This window comes from Eumetopias jubatus, unplaced genomic scaffold (assembly GCF_037043125.1).
Source record: "Eumetopias jubatus isolate StellerSeaLion01/CBP00866 unplaced genomic scaffold, mEumJub1_p1.0 scaffold_17, whole genome shotgun sequence".
In the NCBI taxonomy this organism is placed as follows: Eukaryota; Metazoa; Chordata; class Mammalia; order Carnivora; family Otariidae; genus Eumetopias; species Eumetopias jubatus.
Window position 1 is genome coordinate 59,986,713 of NW_028274823.1, and position 21,761 is coordinate 60,008,473.

Genomic DNA, 21,761 nt, shown 5'->3' on the forward strand with positions numbered 1-21,761 from the left:
AACAAAAATAGACTTTTATAGAGTTGCTTTCAGAATCAGTATTTTTTTTAAAAAATGTTAGTAATCACTAAATTTTATGTATTTGTGAGGTGCTGCCACAGTAACTAGCTAGCTAATTTTCCCAAGCTGATCTTCACCAATTTCCTCACAACCACTAGGTGTCAGGGTTGTCAAGCTTTTACCTGATTGAATGTTTATTCTGATCAGAACAGCCAGATAGAAGTTTAAATTAGGTTGCATGAAATTCGGGAATGTGTTCAATGATGGATAGTGTCTAGAAAAATGACTAAGTAGCTGACTCACATGGCCAGCCGCTGAGTCCATTATTTAAGTCTTTCCTGTTAGTGTGGCAAAAGGTGTGACTCTCTTGTGATTGTCTAATTCACAGATTTTTGATCTTTTGGATGAAGTTTTCAAAGCTGTGTTTCTTTTTTTAGTTACACTTTATGAAGTCAGGTCTAGAAATATTGACTTGAAAAGGGAATTGTGTTCTGGGTTTTGCTTTATCACTGACATTACATGAGCATTTAGCCTTCCCATTGCCCTATTTTCCTGTGAGTTATATTTATTTTGTAGAATGTTCTAGGGTAAATGGAGCATCTCTGCATGTACTTTAATTTATATGAAAAAGGACACAATATCCATTTAAATTTTATTTATTTATTTTAAAATTAGTGATGGCTTACATATTAGCACATGTAAAGGAAGTGCTCACGGTTACATAGAGCTACTACAGGAATCTCCCAGATGGTGCTACTTAAAATTCATACCATAAGTCACTGCTCTGGCCTATGCAATTTTTAGAATAGTTTTGTTTCCAAGAGCCATATTTTACCACTGAGGGATATTTGAGTTGGCAGGCAGTAGTCACTGTCCTCTTCTCTCATCCTTTCTTATTAGCACATTTTCATTGATTAGATTCTTGCATTAGCTAATTGTGAATTTGGAAAAATGTGAATGCTTCAAGGGCAGAAGGGCAGGACTCCGCCTGAATGGCATTGAGGACAGATAAGTAAATTGCATGTGTGAGTGAAGAAAAGATGGGCACATGGGGTGTAAATGTCTGTACACTTACGTATACATAAATCACATATACTGTTTATTAAATGGCAATTATATGCCACATATTGTGATTAATACATTTATGGATCAGATCATCAAATGTTTATAACAATACAATGGGGATAGTTTTATGAGCACCATTTTAAGGTGAAAAAAGGGTTAAGAGAGTTAAATAACTTGTCTAATTAGGGTCATTGGGCTAATAAGACAAAGATGGGCTTCAAATCTAAATCAGTCTGACTCCAGACCTGGGTGTTTCCCAGGTCTCATTCTCAGTACCCCTGCAGGGAGCCAGGCTGGGGGGGTAGGAAGGTGAGGATGTCTAGGCATGCCAGACCCAGGGCTTAAAAATACCTTTGAGATGGACCATGAGAGACGATGGACTCTGAGAAACACACTGAGGGTTCTAGAGGGGAGGGGGTGGGGGATGGGTTAGCCTGGTGATGGGTATTAAGGAGGGCACGTACTGACTGGAGCACTGGGTGTTATACGCAAACAATGAATCATGGAACACTACGTCAAAAACTGATGATGTAATGTATGGTGATTCACATAACATAATAAAAAAAATAATAAAAAAATACCTTTGAAAGTAGGTACCTGGTGAGAAGCAAAACAGGGCTGGTTCTCTCCACCTCTCTTTCTCTCATGCAAATTGTTTAGTATATACAAAAACACAAAAGTATTTTTGAAATAATATCTTTAGACAGCTAAGAAAATGCGTAAAACTTTATCTTCACAATCTTCTGAGTTTTATATTTAGTAACCATGGTTCTGGTGAAATTTATTCACACAAGGCAGTGTCTTAAATTCAAAGGGACAAATCCTTTTGAAATGAACTTAACTGCACACATAACATACTGTCAATCCTTTTGTATTACAGAACTGCAGTTCTCCTTATATCTAATAATCATTTTTTTCTACTTGGAAAAGATGAAGGGGAAGTGGAGGGAAGTGGAAAGAGGATGGTAGAGTAGAAAGAAAGTCATGGACCAAAGACTAATGGAAAAAGAGGGAAAGGAACTTGTAGGGATATAGTAAGAGGGATCAAGTGAGGGAAATTAAACTGTACTTGGTTTTATATTGTGTACCTAGAACTCTTCATTTTATTAACCCCCAGGCTGGCTTCCTGAAGGGATATTAAGAATGAGACCTGGAAAAATAGTATAGTAAACAAAAACATTGATTTTTGAAGAATTAAAAAAAATTTCAAAATAGACAAAAAGGTAGGAAAAAAGAAAGGAATACAAGAAGACATAGCAAACGAGGAAGGTGGCAGAGAATAGCAAAGACAAATTTTGTTTACTTCCCATTTTGCTTCCAAATGTAGCAGAGCTTCCTAGGAATTTTAACCAAGTTCTGTACCAAAGCCACAGATGGATTGTTGTGGATTAGGATGGGCAGGGTTCAAAGAGTCAAATTATCATCAACTCTTCTCTGACTTGATGGGATTTGCCTTTTATCTCCAATCCTGCCCCTTAAAAGGCCTCCAAACCTATTAAACACATATAAAAACTTTCTTCTCCTGGAAAAGATTCAGGTCTCTGTAAAATTGCAAGGTCTCTGTAAAATTGCAATTCAGCAAGAAAGATTCTTCCTTATGCAGGATTCTTTGTACCAGAGAATTAGTCATGGTTTGTTCCCTGGTCTAACCATATTTATCATTCCTCTTTGTGACAGCACATAGCTCCGTAAGGACAGAGCCTTGTCTGTCACAACCTTCAATGCTGTATTCTCTGCAGTGTTCACAACAGTATCTGATCCATGGCAAAAGCTCAATAAATACTCGTTGGTGCTCTTGTTACTATGAGCAAGGAAGCATGCCTGAAGTTTTGGTCTCAGGTTACAGGCAATTAGTATTGATGTATTTTAGTATACTTTTAAAATTCAGAAGGGCATTAACCCTTCAGCTTCCTGGATACCAAAGGTTGACAGATGGCCCCTTGCCTTATTTATCATTTAGGTTTTCCCCTAACATTTATAATTTTCCATCCATTTCTTTAAATAAACACAAAATGTTAATGTTACCTTAACTGTGAATTATGGATGACCAGTGGATTGCTTATAATTATTTTCTTGGACTCATTCATTAGATTTTATTTTCTGTCCCTCCCTATGACATTTTAAACATCATTTTGAGAGACTTTTTTTTCCTGGGCCAAAGAGATCCCTGGAGTACTTTGCTCTAGTTTTTTACTTTTTTTTTTTTTTTGGAGTTACTGTACTTTCTCTCCTAAGTGTGAGCCTAGCTATTTCTTTTCTTTCTTTCTTTTTTTTTTTTTAAAGAGTGAGTGCTTATACTTCAACAATTCCTTTGGGTATATTTTAAGTTGGGGCACAAGCATCTCTCCATTTTCCTACTGTCAAAATGACTAATGTTGAAAATAGCTTTGGTTGGAAAAGGTGAGAGGAGGCCCTGATAGATGAGGTGATGGATTTTCCAGGATGAATCAGCCTGAAATAACCAGATGACAAAGCAAGATTAGCCTGAGCATCTGGAGTCTTTTTCAGTTTTTACTATCTGAAGATGCATCCTTGGAGTTATCTGCTTTGACTGTTTGGTTTTTATCTTCCTGGTTAATGTTACATAGGAATGGTAATAGTAATGGTAATAAGCTTCAGTTATTATATAGGGCCCAGATTTATGTATTAATTTGAGAGGTTAAAAATCAAGAAATTTCCTTGGGGCTTTGGTTTTGTGGAATAAAATAAAATAAAGTTTGATTATCTGTACTCGAATTTAATTCCTTCTTTTTTCTACCCTTAATACTTTTTTTTTAATTTTTTTTACCCTTAATACTTTTAATAGCATTATAAGACACTTCCCCTTCCCAGAGGTTTATGAAGTCCTTTGTATAAATTCAAGTTGACATTATTGAGTCGGACATTATGTAGACTAAAGTACATTTACATATCGATATGAAAATATGTAAAATTAAAATACTGTACTTAAGATACACATCCATGTTGGAACACATCACATACTCTTGCTCTCCCTCTTGTCTCCCTAAACATGCCATGCTATTCTGGCCTTCTGCTCTTTTCACAAGGTTTATAAAACTTGGTATTCAGAGTATCTAGACCTTTTCTATTTGCTTATTTAATTGCTGATCATTCTTTAAAGCAAAACTGAAGTCTAGCCTCCCTCATGACACTTTATCCTATGACCTCTAGTCAATATGTAGGCTCTTCCTTCTTTGTCATTTTTAGCTTTTATCCATGTCATACAATTTAGCATCTTATTGCTTGTACACTTATTCTTCAATAAGTGCAAGTTAGGGTATGGCTTTGTAGTCAGCCAGATCTAGTTAGACTGTTTGTACTGATTTGGGCACCATAGTTCTTTTTTTAAAATGTTAGAAGAATAACACCTAACTTATAGCCTGTTTTAAGGAAACAATATATAAAGCATAAAGTACATAAATGCTTTAAAAGGAATCAGTATATAAAGAACTTAGCACCATGCCTGGCATGTAGTTAGTATAAGTGATAGTTATTATGATGTTGATTTGTATTATTCTCGTAAGTCATCTTCCATGATGGTAAATTCCATAAGAACATGCTCTCTATTCTGTACAGTTTTGTACTGCACATAAGATTCAGCACTGTTCTTAACGTATCAGATGGAATGTTTCTGGACATATGTGTTGTAGGGGTTGGAGATCTGTGTGACAGAACAACAACAAAAACCCCCCTAAACTATTGATACCTTTTGAGAAAGGAGTTGCATTATTTGCTTCTAATGTGTTTTATGGTCTCTTGATGGGCAGTAAAATTAAGGTCCTGAGTATTGTGCCATGGCAATCTGTGGTAGAAATAGGTCTTAGACCCAGTGTTCTGCCAAATCCCAACTCATGTAATAATTATATCCTATGTACCTAAACTTCCCGTGTGGTTCCAGGTGGTATTGTTCAGCACAATATTGTTCTCTCTTTAGTGATGATGTTCGGGAATGAACCAATGCTTTTTTCTTTCACTGAGCTGAGTGAGTTAATCCCTTCAGATAACTCCCAAACCAGAAGGGTACATAATACTTTGTAGGATAAGAATTGCATTTAAGATGATTCCTTATCCATGAGGAAAAATAGAAATAAATTAGAAAAAAATCTATTTAGTAAGAATGACTACAGGTTAACATCCTTGTATTGAAAAATAAAATTCCAGATGGATAATGACTGACCACATAGAGAATAATCCTAGGCTCACCTTGGAATTCAAGAACTCTGAGGACATAAGACAACAATGTTGGGCTCCTCTGAAATCAATACTTAGCAAAATAGAACTGAATAGTGTTAGGCTTGTTGTTGTTGTACTCTAGCATATAGAGAAGAGGAAGCTGATGAATTCCAGTAGTAGACTTCAGCAGTGTAAAGATTTATGGCAATAAAAATGTTGTAGATCATTTAGGATGAGGGGATATGCAATGATATTGCACTAGAAATTGCTTGTCTATAAGGACAGTGTAATATAGAACTAACTTCCTATTACATTAACACTAAAAATGGAAGTTGTAAATATATTTTACTTAAACTTTAAAAAGGAAAGTACCTATGGATTTGGGATTATTCAGATGCAGTCTAAGGAAGAGTGTAATTGGGGGCTAAATGAGCATTAACAGGAGGTGTTAATCTTCTAGAACAATAGTTCTAGAAGCAGTAGATTCACTTCAGTGATTTTTGCTAGATGAACTATGTTAATAGCTCAATTGGGAGAATAGCCTTCCTTTCCTTGTTTTGTAATTAATCCAACTCTCTTGAAAGAGTTCTGATTGAATTACGCCTTTTAAGAGTAAGTCAACCAAAGACTGCTACATTAAAATTTTCATGTCTACCTTAGATGGTATTCTGTTTCTTACTTGCCCAATGAAGTAAAATGATTATATATGCCATTTGTAAAACTGTTTCTGAAGATCTCAAAGCATTTCAGACATTTAAAAATTCATTGCACAGGTATTAAAAATGTTGACTTATAAGACTGTGCTGCACCAAAGTTCAAATCAACCCCAACATGTTTTATCCTATCCACTACAGATGCAATTCCATTTTTATTCAGTTGCACACAGTTTGTCTCGCAGGAAAAAAAAAGATGGCATTACATTTATTCTTCACTTTTCTGGTACAGAGAGAGAAGAAGATTGGATACATCATTTAAGGTCATTCCAAGTCAGTAACAGATTCAGAATTAATATTCACATTTCCTAATTTCTAGCTTATTGCATAGCCATCTAATCATTTTCACTACTTCATAAACTGTAGATCTTTATAGGGTAATTTCTTTTTCTATAGTTATAGTCTGAAGTTAAAAAACCTTATGGACTTTTATGTAAGAACCTCATCCTTTATTTAAAAACAAGTAATCAAAATGATGCATATTATATATTAGTTCTCCTTCTAAAATTTGATTTCCACATTGGACATAATTAATAGTCATGACAAGTAGGTGTCTTCTAATTAATTAGTCAAGTACAAACATGGAGACATCTTTTAAATTCCAAGATTTGCTATTCTATTTCCATCTGTTGTCTCTGGGGTTCAGTTTATTTGTGGCACTTAGGTAGAAAGCTGTTGAATCAGGCATATACTAGCTGATTTTCATGCACCAGGAGAGATTTATTAATTTTTTACAAGGTTGTTTTCTATGATAGTTTGCCTCATGGGCAGCTTATAGCTACTTCATAGTGAGGAATGCTTATTGAAGTAGTTAATGCTTTGTTATGGGTTGTTTTCAAAATTTGCAATGCTATAGGAATTTTAGGGTGCTAAAAAACTCTAGTGTTTGCATCAATATGGCACTTATTTGTGCATGTCTTATATTGATATACCTAAGTCCATAAGATTGTCAATAAAAGTTGGTTATTGATGAGGAATTAAAATCCTAAAAGAGTTAACTCTGAAAAGATATCTTCTCTAGTCTGTTTTGTAGCTTGAAGATGATCTGTCAGTGCAAAAGAGGATATATTTTCACTCCAAGGACATGAGCTGTGGTGGTGTATGATGCAGACTAAAGAAGGCATACAAGAATCAGAACCTTAAACTAAGGAGTCTTTGGAATTCATCTAACCCAACTATTTTTATTTTAGAGATGAGAAAAATGAGGCCCATGGAGATATCCTGTACAAGGCTACACACTTGCTAATAGCAGAACAGGGGCAGTAACAGGGACTGACATTTTCTTTGGTTCTTTTGTGAGTCGTTTAGCCTAAGTCAGCATAATATGTGTACTGGTCCTTCAGTATCTCTGGTTTGTATACTGAATATATATATGGATACTTTTAACATTTAAGTTTATATGTATACTGTTAGATACTGAGATACCTGCAAATGCAGGTCATTCAGTAGTGCCATTTTTAAAAAAAGAAAAGACAATGCAGTAATATTACAATATTTTATAAGAGGTAGGAATTATAAAAATCATCTAATTCAATCACTTCAATACACAGATACACAAATAATACAGAAAACATCATTTTGTTCTTTTATTGCAGAAGAATTTTGATTTCTTTGACAATTTCTAGATCCTGTGTCCTCCAAGCCACTGCCCTCTAAACCAGTGCATCCCAAACTTTATTTTATTTTTAAAGATCTTATTTATTTATTTGTGAGAGAGAGAGCAGAAGCAGGGGGAGTGGCAGGCAGAGGGAGAAGCAAGCTTCCCTCTGAGCAAGGAGCCTGATGTGGGACTTGATCCCAGGACCCTGAGATTATGACCTGAGGTGAAGGCAGACGCTTAAGTAAGTTAAGGGCTCCCCTCAAACTTTATTGTATATACAAATCACTTGGGAAATTTGTTAAAATAGACATTTTGATTCAGTAGGTTTGGAGTAAGACAGGAGAGTCAAACAAGCTCCTCAGTGATGCTGATGCTGCTGATCTATGGACCACACTCTGAGTATGAAAGGAGTTTAAATAATAAATTTCAGGAAAGTAGTATTTCCAGTTGTATCTCAGAAGCCTAATACAATCCCTGGAATATAGTAAGTACTTAGTAAATATTTTGGATTTGGGTGATGATCAGATAGTAAGCTTTGTGTCTATATGTAGGACATAGAAGGTATTGCCATCCTTACTATAATATCCTTCATCACAAATTTTATACCTTCCTTTGGTGTTTCTCTGTTGAAAGGACATGCTTGTATATGTAAATATTGTGTTTTTTAGATTACTTATTTCAGCAGTTGTAGAAGTTGTTCTTTGCACATCTTTGCCCCATGTGAAAGAACAGGTTGAATATGAGAGCAATTGGGTCTAAGGTACAAGGAGCTGAAGAAGAGTTAAGAACGTAGTCTATTAGCCCTGCAGTGTCCCCTGTGACTTGGCCAAACTGACCATGGGACCAGCTTGTATTAGCAGCATTTGTTCCAGAAAAGCAAGCTCAAATACTTGCTGTAGACCTGATGAAAATTATAATCTCAAACAATTCTTGTTAAATTTGTGTACCTAAGCTGTGCCTCTCCACCTGTGCGCACAATTAGAAAATATCACAATGACTGTTACTGCATCCTTGTCAGGTGAAAGATTATTGCTGTGGTTCTAGCTCTCTGCGTTAATAGTAGAGCTGGGAGTGCGCCTAAACACTATTGGCTAAAATTCAAAGGAAGTGTTGATGTTGCTAAGATGAGGCCAACAGTTTTGCTGACAGTGGAGCTTTAAACATGCACACACCAATCATGCAGCCTTTTGTAGATGTTAAGTTGTTTGTTTGTGAGAGGCTGATTGCCTGACAGCTAATTTAATATATAATGAGGAATTCAGTGTATTCCTTTATTTTTTCAAAAAGCATACTTGATTTTTCTCTCCAAAGTACCATATTTGGACAGTTTCAAGTTGTCTATTTAGGAGGAAGCTAATCAGCTTTTATGTTTTTTTTTTTATCATGCTGCACATGTGAAAGCAGTAGAAAACACATATTGAAATACATCTAGGTAAGGGGAAGAACCACCAGAAGATGGAGCAACAGGCTGATTTGCTCTATATCTTGATCAGTGATTTACAAAATTATGTATGCTTAGGTTTTCTTCCATACACTCTGGTTTGAAATGACAAAAAGAAAAAAAAATATATATATAAGTTAATTATAATTCTTCAGAGTCATATTATAATTTAGATGGGATATCTTTGAATTTTTACACTGTAAATAGCTTTTCTTTCTTCTATGAGCTGCTATTTGTATTCATTGACCAAATTATTAACTATATTTTGGTTAATATTTTTAGTATCACTTATGGGATTTTAGCAAGATGCCACAATTAACCTGTAATATACATTGCATTCTTCTCCTTAATTGCATTTTTATGAATCTAATTTTTTCTTTGTTGTAACACACAGCATTAATACATGCTAATGTTCTCTATATAAATGCTGCTCATATTATTATAGCATCTGGTTGTAACATGGTTAAGTATTTATCATTTACTCCATTATAAAACCTTTGTTCCAAAAGCTGTATGAGCCTGTTAGATATATACACAATTAGGTAGGTAATGATCTGTGGCTGCATCCATACAGCATCAACAGCTGACCTGTGGCTGGTATTCCAAGTGTGGTGCTGATTGTTGATAAGAGGTACTTAGATTATGGGATGAAACTGTTTTGAATATTTTGAGGGCTTTGTGTGTGTATGTGTGTGTGTGTGTGTGTGTGTGTGTGTGCATGTGCTCTGAATTTAAGTTCTATATTTTGTTTTAACTTTACTGTTTGCTATTTATTTCCTGACTCTGATTTAGATATTGGTATTTATCTCTTTTGTGCTAAGCTCTCCATTCACACACTGGGAATTACTGAAGCCTTTCTTGGTACTTTCACTGGGGCAGAAGAAGGAAATGGTCCACCACATGTTTCATCACTGATAGTTAGACATTTAAGTCTTCATCCTAAATTTATATTTGTAAAATTAAAGGTAATTGAGTTTTGGTCTTTTTCCCAGTTTCAATGTCAGAGTCATCTAAAAAAAAAAAAAAAGGCTGTCATGGAAGCTGACACTATGAAGGAAAAATTTGAAGGAAGAATAGAAAGAGAAAAAAATGCATTAATGAAGGGAAATATAAAAAAAGTAGGATACTTTTGACATTTTTGATAATCATCATGTGTAAATTTAGAGAAACTAAATATGGTAACTTACTCTGGTAAATATTGCAAGGTTTGGGGCTTCTTTGTCAGCTTTTGAGTGTAAGCCCAATGAGGCTCATTTTCTCAGGGTAGAGGCATCACTTCTCACTTTGGGTCAGAGCAGCAAGTCCTGGGGTGTGATATGATGTATCATATAAAAATAAAGAGAAGTTTTGGTAAGCAGCAATGTGCTGTATTTTTTTTCTTTTAAATTTTTTATTGTTATGTTAATCACCATACATTACATCATTAGTTCTTGATGTAGTGTTCCATGATTCACTGTTTGTGCATAAAACCCAGTGCTCCACGCAGAACGTGCCCTCCTTAATAGCCATCACCAGGCTAATCCATCCCCCCACACCCCTCCCCTCTAGAACCCTCAGTTTGTTTTTCAGAGTCCATCGTCTCTCATGGTTCGTTTCCCCCTCCGATTACTCCCCTTCATTCTTCCCCTCCTGCTATCTTCTTCTTCTTTTTCTTTTTTCTTAACATATCTTGCATTATTTGTTTCAGAAGTACAGATCTGTGATTCAATAGTCTTGCACAATTCACAGTGCTCACCATAGCACATACCCTCCCCAATGTCTATCACCCAGCCACCCCATCCCTCCCACCCCCCACCACTCAGCAACACTCAGTTTGTTTCCTGAGATTAAGAATTCCTCATATCAGTGAGGTCATATGATACATGTCTTTCTCTGATTGACTTATTTCACTCAGCATAACACCCTCCAGTTCCATGCACGTCATTGCAAATACCAAGATCGCATTCCTTTTGATGGCTGCATAATATTCCATTGTGAATATATACCACTTCATCTTTATCCATTCATCTGTTGATGGACATCTTGGCTCTTTCCACAGTTTGGCTATTGTGGACATTGCGGCTATAAACATTGGGGTGCACGTACCCCTTCGGGTCCCTATATTTGTATCTTTGTGGTAAATACCCAGTAGTGCAATTGCTGGATCGTATGGTAGCTCTATTTTCAACTGTTTGAGGAACCTCCATACTGTTTTTCAGAGTGGCTGCACCAGCTTGCATTTCCACCAACAGTGAGGAGGGTTCCCCTTTCTCCACATCCCCGCCAGCATCTGTCATTTCCTGACTTGTTAATTTTAGCCATTCTGACTGGTGTGAGGAGGTATCTCATGGAGGTTTTGATTTGGATTTCCCTGATGCCGAGCGATGTTGAGCACTTTTTCATGTGTCTGTTGGCCATTTGGATGTCTTCTTTGGAAAAATGTCTGTTCATGTCTTCTGCCCATTTCTTGATTGGATTATTTGTTCTTTGAGTGTTGAGTTTGATAAGTTCTTTATAGATTTTGGATACTAGCCTTTTATCTGATATGTCATTTGCAAATATTTTCTCCCATTCTGTCGGTTGTCTTTTGGTTTTGTGGACTGTTTCTTTTGCTGTGCAAAAGCTTTTTATCTTGATGAAATCCCAATAGTTCATTTTTGCTCTTGCTTCCCTTGCTTTTGGCAATGTTTCTAGGAAGAAGTTGCTGCGGCTGAGGTCGAAGGGGTTGCTACCTGTGTTCTCCTTTAGGATTTTGATGGACTCCTGTCTCATGTTTAGGTCTTTCAACCATTTGGAGTCTATTTTTGTGTGTGCTGTTAGGAAATGGTCCAGTTTCATTCTTCTGCATGTGGCTGTCCAATTTTCCCAACACCATTTGTTGAAGAGCCTGTCTTTTTTCCATTGGACATTCTTTCCTGCTTTGTCAAAGATGAGTTGACCATAGAGTTGAGGGTCCATTTCTGGGCTCTCGATTCTGTTCCATTGATCGATGTGTCTGTGTTTGTGCCAGTACCATACTGTCTTGATGATGACAGCTTTGTAATAGAGCTGGAAGTCTGGAATTGTGATGCTGCCAGCTTTGCTTTTCTTTTTCAATATTCCTCTGGCTATTCGGGGTCTCTTCTGGTTCCATACAAATTTTAGGATTATTTGTTCCATTTCTTTTAAAAAAGTGGATGGTATTTTGATGGGGATTGCATTGAATGTGTAGATTGCTCTAGGTAGCATTGACATCTTCACAATGTTTGTTCTTCCAATCCATGAGCATGGAACGTTTTTCCATTTCTTTGTGTCTTCTTCAATTTTTTTCATGAGTATTTTATAGTTTTCTGAGTACAGATCCTTTGCCTCTTTGGTTAAATTTTTTCCTACGTATCTTATGGTTTTGGGTGCAATTGTAAATGGGATCGACTCCTTGATTTGTCTCTCTTCTGTCTTGTTGTTGGTGTATAGGAATGCCACTGATATCTGTGCATTGATTTTATATCCTGCCACTTTACTGAATTCCTGTATGAGTTCTAGCAGTTCTGGGGTGGAGTCTTTTGGGTTTTCCACATACAGTATCATATCATCTGCAAAGAGTGAGAGTTTGACTTCCTCTTTGCCGATTTGGATGCCTTTGATTTCTTTTTGTTGTCTGATTGCTGTGGCTAGGACTTCTAATACTATGTTGAATAGCAGTGGTGAGAGTGGACATCCCTCCCGTGTTCCTGACCTTAGGGAAAAAGCTCTCAGCTTTTCCCCATTGAGAATGATATTCACTGTAGGTTTTTCATAGATGGCTTTTATGATATTGAGGTATGTACCCTCTATCCCTATACTCTGAAGAGTTTTGATCAAGAAACGATGCTGTACTTTGTCAAATGCTTTTTCTGCATCTATTGAGAGGATCATATGATTCTTGTTCTTTCTGTTGTTAATGTATTGTATCACGTTGATTGATTTGCGGATGTTGAACCAACCTTGCGGCCCGGGGATAAATCCCACTTGGTCATGGTGAATAATCCTTTTAATGTACTGTTGGACACTTTTGGCTAGTATTTTGGTGAGAATTTTTGCATCCATGTTCATCAAGGATATTGGTCTGTAGTTCTCCTTTTTGATGGGGTCTTTGTCTGGTTTTGGGATCAAGGTAATGGTGGCCTCATAAAATGAGTTTGGACGTTTTCCTTCCATTTCTCTTTTTTGGAACAGTTTCAGGAGAATAGGTATTAATTCTTCTTTAAATGTCTGATAGAATTCCCCTGGGAAGCCATCTGGCCCTGGGCTTTTGTTTGTTGGGAGATTTTGGATGACTGCTTCAATTTCCTTAGTGGTTATAGGTCTGTTCAGGTTTTCTATTTCTTCCTGGTTCAATTTTGGTAGTTGATACATCTCTAGGAATGCACCCATTTCTTCCAGGTTATCTAATTTGCTGGCATAGAGTGGCTCATAATATGTTCTTATAATTGTTTGTATTTCTTTGGTGTTGGTTGTGATCTCTCCTCTTTCATTCAGGTTTTTGTTGATTTGGGTCATTTCTCTTTTTGATAAGTCTGGCAAGGGGTTTATCAATCTTGTTAATTCTTTCAAAGAACCAGCTCTTAGTTTCGTGGATCTGTTCTACTGGTCTTTTGGTTTCTATTTCATTGATTTCTGCTCTGATCTTTATTATTTCTCTTCTCCTGCGGGGTTTAGGCTTTATTTGCTGTTCTTTCTCTAGCTCCTTTAGGTGTAGGGTTAGGTTGTGTATTTGAGACCTTTCTTGTTTCTTGAGAAAGGCTTGTATTGCTATATACTTTCTTCTCAGGACTGCCTTTTCTGTATCCCAAAGATTTTGAACAGTTGTATTTTCATTTTCATTGGTTTCCATGAATTTTTAAAATTCTTCTTTAATTTCCTGGTTGACCCATTCATTCCTTAGTAGGATGCTCTTTAGCCTCCATGTATTTGAGTTCTTTGCAACTTTCCTCTTGCGATTGAGTTCTAGTTTCAAAGCATTGTGGTCTGAAAATATGCAGGGAATAATCCCAATCTTTTGGTAATGGTTGAGACCTGATTTGTGACCTAGGATGTGATCAATTCTGGAGAATGTTCCATGGGCACTAGAGAAGAATGTGTATTCCGTTGCTTTGGGATGGAATGTTCTGAATATGTCTGTGAAGTCCATTTGGTCCAGTGTGTCATTTAAAGTCTTTATTTCCTTGTTGATCTTTTGCTTAGATGATCTGTCCATTTCAGTCAGGGGGTGTTAAAATCCCCCACTATTATTGTAATGCTGTCAATGTGTTTCTTCGCTTTTGTTATTAATTGCCTTATATAATTGGCTGCTCCCATGTTCGGGGCATAGATATTTACAATTGTTAGATCCTCTTGTTGGATAGACCCCTTAAGTAGGATATAGTGTCCTTCCTCATCTCTTATTACAGTCTTTGGTTTAAAATCTAATTTGTCTGATATAAGGATTGCCACACCAGCTTTCTTTTGGTGTCCATTAGCATGGTAAATGGTTTTCCACTCCCTCACTTTCAATCTTGGGGTTCTTTCTGTCTAAAATGAGTCTCTTGCAGACAGCATATGGATGGGTCTTGTTTTTTAATCCAATCTGATAGCCTGTGCCTTTAATTGGGGCATTTAGCCCATTTACATTCAGGTTAACTATTGAAAAGTATGAATTTAGTGCCATTGTATTGCCTGTAAGGTGACTGTTACTGTATATTGTCTCTGTTCCTTTCGATCTGTGCTGCTTTTAGGCTCTCTCTTTGCTTAGAGGAGCCCTTTCAATATTTCTTGGAGGGCTGGTTTCGTGTTTGCAAATTCCTTTAGTTTTTGTTTGTCCTGGAAGCTTTTTATCTCTCCTTCAATTTTCAATGAGAGCCTAGCTGGATATAGTATTCTTGTCTGCATATTTTTCTCGTTTAGTGCTCTGAAGATATCATGCCAGTCCTTTCTGGCCTGCCAGGTCTCTGTGGATAGGTCTGTTGCCAATCTAATGTTTCTACCATTGTAGGTTACAGATCTCTTCTCCCGAGCTGCTTTCAGGATTTTCTCTTTGTCTCTGAGACTCTTAAGTTTCCTTATTAGATGTCGGGGTGTTGACCTATTTTTATTGATTTTGAGAGGGGTTCTCTGTGCCTCCTGGATTTTGATGCCTGTTTCCTTCCTCACATTAGGGAAGTTCTCTGCTCTAATTTGCTCCAATATACCTTCTGCCCCTCTCTCTCTTTCTTCTTCTTCTGGGATCCCAATTATTCTAATGTTTCGTCTTATCGTATCGCTTATCTCTCGAATTCTGCCCTTGTGATCCTGTAGTTGTTTTCTCTCTTTTTTCTCCGCCTCTTTATTTTCCATCATTTGGTCTTCTATATCACTGATTCTCTCTTCTGTCTCATTTATCTTAGCAGTTAGTGCCCCCATTTTTGATTGCACCTCATTAATAGCCTTTTTGATTTCAACTTGGTTAGATTTTAGTTCTTTTATTTCTCCAGAAAGGGTTTCTCTAATAACTTCCACCCTTTTTTCAAGCCCAGCTAGTATCTTTAAAGTCATGATTCTGAACTCTAGGTCCGACATCGTACTAATGTTCGTATTGAGTAGGTCCCTGGCTGACGGTACTATCTCTTGTTCTTTTTGCTGAGGTGATTTTTTTCATCTTGTCATTTTGTCCAGAGAATAGATGAATGAGAGAACAAAATGCTAACAGGTTAACAACGTCCCCAGCAAATATACTCTATTAAAATCAGAAAAGACCTGAAACCCGGGGAAAAGAAAGGGAAAGAAAGAAAAAAGAAAGAGAAAAGAAAGAAAGAAAGAAACCAAAAAGAAAACGATTAAAAACAAAAACAATACAATACAAAAAAAACCCGAATATGATAAAATATGATCAGGCTAGTGCATAGATCAGTGCCACAGACTAGATTTTGGACGTAGTTTGGTCTGTTAGAAAAAAGTGCCTCCTAAAATTTTAAAGGAAGAAAGACTTATATATGTACAAAATAAGGGTTGATACAATGAAGGGATGGAAGATGACTGTAAAGATGAAAATTATAAAAGATTTTATAAAAGGAATTGATACAATAAGAAGTTGTTTGAAAAAAGAAAGAAGAAGATTTTTAAAAAAAAGGGGGGGAGAGAATGTGATCAGGCAGGAGACTAGAACAAAGCCATACACTAGTGATTTAGGGTATATTTTGATCTGTTAGAAGAAACTGTATCTCAAAATTTTAAAGAGAGAACAACTTATATATATATGCCAAAAATAAGGGTTACTACTATGAAGGGATAAAATATGACTCTAAAAATGAAAAATAAAAAATGTTTTTTTTTTTAAGAAGGGATTGATAAGATGTTGGTTGAAAAAGGGAAAAAGAGAAATTAAAAACAGTTACAAAAATTAACTTTGAAAAACTAATGAATCATTGGAAAAAAAGCCATGAATTTTATGTGCAGTATTCCCCTAGCGCTGGAGTTCTCCCATTCTCCTTGATCGGTAAACATCCTCTTGGCTTGCTGGCTGTTCGTGCTGATCTTCTGGGGGAGGGGCCTGTTGCTGTGGTTCCCAAATGTCTTTGCCGGAGGCGGAATTGCCCCGCCCTTGTCGGTCCCAGCTAAGCAAGCTGCCCAGGTTTGCTCTCAGGAACTTTTGTTCCCTGCAAGGTTTCCCTACGGCTTTGGAGGACGACAGTGAAAATGGCGGCCTCCCAATCTCCGCCCCAGAGGAGGCAAGTACTTGGGGCTCCGCTCCTCAGTGCGCCCCAGAGAAAAGCAGCCAGTCACTCCTGTGTCCCCGGTCTCCGGCCGCACTCCGTGCTCACCCGGCCTGTGAGTGATTGTTTCTATCTCTGGCACCCGACCCCCTGTGGAGTCTCCAAACCCAGCAGATCCTTGCGGTGTGCTCCCGTGCCGCTCCTCCCGGGGGAGGAAGGGGAGTCTCCCCGGCTCTGCCGCTTGTTGGGTCCCTGGTGGAGGAGCAGTGGCCCGATGGGGCCACGGATCACAGTTTATGGCCACCACGAGCTGAGAGCCCACGCCTTGGCTCCGTCTCTGCAGCCGGCTTCCCCGCTCCGATAGCTGGGAGCTCTGCTGCACTCAGACACCCCCGGTCTTTCTGTGACCCCGAGGGTCCTGAGACCACACTGTCCCGCGAGGGTTCCACCTCCCGCTTAGCCACTGGAGCAACGTCCCTCCGCGGAACCGACTTCTAAAAGTTCCGATTTTGTGCTCCGCGGCTCTATCACTTGCCAGAAGCGGCAGTCGGAGGCCCCCTCCCCCGCCGTCTATCCTCCCGAATATTGCCTCAGATTCACTTCTCCACACGTCCTACCTTCCAAAGTGGTCGCTTTACCTTTCAGAGAGTTGTTGCTACTCTCCTCTTCGATCTCCTCTTGAGTTCGTAGGTGTTCAGAATGGTTTAATCCCTATTCAGCTGAATTCCTGAGACCAGACGAAATCCAGGTTTCCTACTCCTCCACCGTCTTGCCAGCAATGTGCTGTATTGAGAAAACATTCAACAGAAAGCTTTAGCTTGCCTCTTGCTCACTCTAATAAGAGCATATGTCTATACCATATAGTAAGAGTAGGCATACTTAAGGTTAAGCTCTCTTTAACAACTGAGGAATTGTTTATTTTACTTAGCACATGGGTAACATTAAACCTAGACTAAGCTGAAGTAAATGGGTTAAATGTACCTGAACTTTGTTTTAAACTTAGAAGAAATGATCTATTTGGAAACTGAAATCTGTCAGGAAACAGGGAGTATATAATTCCTGGCTTAAGATACTTAAGATATTTGACCACTAAAGTAATGAGTTAGAATCGGACCCATGAAACAGAAAATAGAATTTACCAGTGGTAGGGTGTTTAGGAAAGGAAGAAAACTTAAATTAGATTCTGCATTAAGTAATGTATGCTAAGTAAGTTAGTGCTTGTGAACATGTGGTGCTCATGAGTGACTTGTATCAATGGCTATGCATTTTCTTCTGCTCCAAACATCTGGCCCTGCAGACATAGAGAATATCTTGATATCTTTGTTACTCTGTATTTTTAAGAAGTTTTGGAAGGTTAATTTCTTACCCTTGGTAATAAGAATTGTTTGTGCACATTGCTTCTATTGAAAGTAATTTCTTACTGTCACTAGGACATCAATATGAAAACAACTGAAGATGACAATTTTCAAGAATGTTGGTATAAGTGGAATAGATGTTATTATTCTATATTGTAAAATTTTAATGTACATACTTTTTGCATATGGTTCTATATGAGACCTGAGATCAATGAACACACTCTAAAATCAAGCTCTTAGACTAAAAACTGTTGGTGATACTGAAGAACATGAGTAATTATGAGTAGTTTTAGGATAAATAGATATGACTGGTAACATTTTTATGAAATATGACACTAAAACATATTTATTTTGAAGGCCAATAAACTGAAAAGACCAGTCACATTTCAGAATAATGAGAGGGGTGCCTGGGTGGCTCAGTTGGTTAAGCATTCGACTCTTGATTTCGGCTCGTCATGACCTCGGGGTTGTGAGATCGAGCCCTGTGTCCGGTTTCACTCTGGGCTTGGAGCCTGCTTAAGATTCTCTCTCCCTCCCCATTGTTACTCCTTCCCCACCCTCCACCCCTGCTCTCTTTCTCAAAAAAGAAAAAAAGAATAATAAAAAAAAGGTAGTTAAGATTGATGTATAGCATGTTAAAGTGAAGTGCATATTCCCTAGGAATCCTCTGAAAATAATGTGTGTATCAGCAGAATTATAGGCACCAGAAATAATATATATATTATATAATTTTTTTTTGAGAGAGAGAGAGCAAGGTGGGGAAGGGCAAAGAGAAAGGGAGAGAGAGAATCTTAAGCAGGGTCCTCGCCCCAATGTGGGGCTCAATCTCACAACCCTGAGATCATGAGTTGAGCTGAAATCAAGAGTCGGATGCTTAACTGACTGAGCCATCCAGGCGCCCCTATATAGTTTATGATTATTAATGAAAAACATGATACACATTTCTTATTTGCTACATCTTCTTGTGAACTGTATTCCAAAATTGATGGAATTAGAATGATGCTAAGAATTCATTTCATTGTGTTACATTATAAGCAATTAAAAATTTATTTGTAACAGATAACTGTGTTCTCAAAACAATAACTCATTTTATATCTAGCCATCTGTATGAATATTCTCCTTAACTTGACCATATTCTAAAAATTGGCTTTACCAAAGCTTCTATTGGGTCAGGGCTGGAGTAAATAACGGGGGGTGAGAACTTCCTGCTAAAAAGGAGACTCAGAATTATTATGCAGTAGTTTAGGAAGTTTGGATATCTTTTTTGATCCAGTCGAGCTGGGCAGAACCCGAATAAAGACTGATGAAAGATTTCACAGCCATATTTAACTCAATTCAGACAAGTAAAAAAAATAGAATGTTTTACTTGCCCATGATGTCCCCTTTTAAAAAAAAAGTTAGTAATTGAAGTATAGTTGACATACAATGTTATATTAGTTTTAGGTGTACAATATAGTAACTTGACAATTCTATATATTACTCAGCGCTCTCCATGGTAAGTATAGTCACCATATTTTTGCCACAATATTATTGACTATATTCCCTATGCTGTACTTTTCATCTCTGTAAGAAAATTTATTTATTTATTTAATAACTGGAAGTTTGTACCTCTTAATTCCCTTCATCTATTTCACCCAACCCCCACCTTCCTTCCCTCTGACAATCACCAGTTTATTTTCTGTATTTAAGAGTCTTTTTTTTTAAAGATTTTATTTATTTGAGAGAGAAAATGAGACAGAGAGAGAGCATGAGAGGGGGGAGGGTCAGAGGGAGAAGCAGACTCCCTGCTGAGCAGGGAGCCCAATGCAGGACTCGATCCCGGGCCTCCAGGATCATGACCTGAGCCGAAGGCAGTCGCCCAACCAACTGAGCCACCCAGGCGCCCAAGAGTCATTTTTTATTTGTTTGTTCTTTTTTTATATTTCACATATAAGTGAAATCATATATTATTTGTCATAATTTAAAGGCAAATACATTAAAAAATAATGAGGTAGTGTATTAAATTATAAAAAACCCAGAACTTGGCTTCAGTAAACGCAGAAAGTACTTTATTATTTTTTAAAACTTATCTTCCTCCTAAGCACTAACACAAGCCGTATATTCATGAATAAATCCCCACCACTGTGTGAGCCTAGTCTGCTGAAAATAAAAAGGCATATATAATTCTGTCACACAGCAAGATAAAAGCTTTGTTCTTTATGCATGGAAACCATTTTCTACTAGAAGGAGTTGTAAAAAAATAATAGAAATATAAAGAAAGTTGAGTTTATGGAAAGAAGATCGACTCTTCTTAACATTATGTAAATACTTTCTAAAGGGTGCTCTGATGTAAGAAACATACTATGTAATAATTCACTTTAATAAACAATAGGTGATGATTATTCACATAATAGAGGGATTTTTAGTGAACACAAATGTTCATTTGCAGGTTATTGACAGAGAGGTTGGAATGTTAGGAGACAGTGTCTACTGGACATTCTGTAGTAATGAAGATTTCCTATCTCTGAAGCTGTGGGAATGCCTACTATGCAGATTTTTAACTTGTTTGATTTCTGCAATAATCATGTGATGGGAATGTTATTATAGGGTGATGACCCGAGCCTTGAAATGATCAGTGAAAGCAGGTTACATTTGGATAATGTCCCATAAGATTAAGCATACTGTTCCTGGTCTCTACCCCCACCAACATTTTCCTAATTTCTTATGACAGGGACTAAAATAGAATGCCTAATGCTTCCTGTGCAGGTAGTGGGTTTGTCTGAAGGGAGTGCCAAGAGCACACTGTTTAACAAGGAGGAGTATGGATGAGCACATTGTAATCATAAGGGATAAGTGAGTCTTAGGTAGAAGAACCAATCTAGAGAACACATGGTAGCTGCTAAAGGAATATTAAGAGGGGATATGTTACGGAAAAGTTTAGCATTCAGGGTAATATGGAATCCAAGGTACATTCTTAGAAGCAAAGTGTGAGATTATATGGCATAATTTTACTTTGACACATTATGTTCTTTTTTCCATTTTCTTCCTGGACTGCCCACACTAGAGGGAAGTTTCAAATCAGGCCTAGATAATAAAAAATGGCAATTCTTGATATCTTGCAAGGAGAGGCAAGTGGACATAACCAGGTTGTCTTTCGCCCATTCCTTGTCACCCCAGGAAATGCCCTCCAAGCTGGGGAGAAGAGGAGAATTGTATAGGAAAAAACAAACTTAAACACAGTCTGTTTTTGGTGTGCATGTCCTTCACTGCCTGACGCTACTGCCCCCGTTCCTCAGGCCGAGAGACACGATAGAACTTACTCCATTGCAGTTTGGGGGATCTGAGATAAATAGTGAAATCCAGGTCTAATCTGGACTTCTGAGAGGAGAGCGCTTTCTGGGGATCTTAGTGTCAGAGTGGGTGTTGTTTTTGTTTTTGTTTTACCATGTTTTCAAGCCAGAATTTTTTTTTCAGTTCTGAAATAGTGTGGAAGGCAGCAGAGAACTCCCTTGGGACCAGAGTGTGCTACAGAAGTCATCTGAGAGAGGGGATCGGGGAGCTTGGTCACATGGAGAAGACAAGGGCAGCAGATTAAAGAGGGATGGGTGAGAGAAGTTAGAGATGGCCTCAGGGATCACCAGTTTGTGGTGGGAACTGAGAAAGCTGCGGACTGTCCAGTTGTCATTAGAGCAAGTGCTTTCCAGTGCTAAAGACCAGATGGGAGGTGTTGCATGAGGAACAGGAGGCCAGTGAAGGACCAAGGCAGAGCCA

At 37.6% G+C, this 21,761-nt stretch overlaps 1 protein-coding gene across 1 annotated transcript in view; it reads left to right on the forward strand.

Moving 5' to 3' along the window:
* Positions 1 to 21,761, forward strand: part of CTNNA3 (catenin alpha 3) — a 1,824,697-nt gene that overhangs the window by 150,296 nt on the left and 1,652,640 nt on the right. The window lies entirely within an intron of this gene.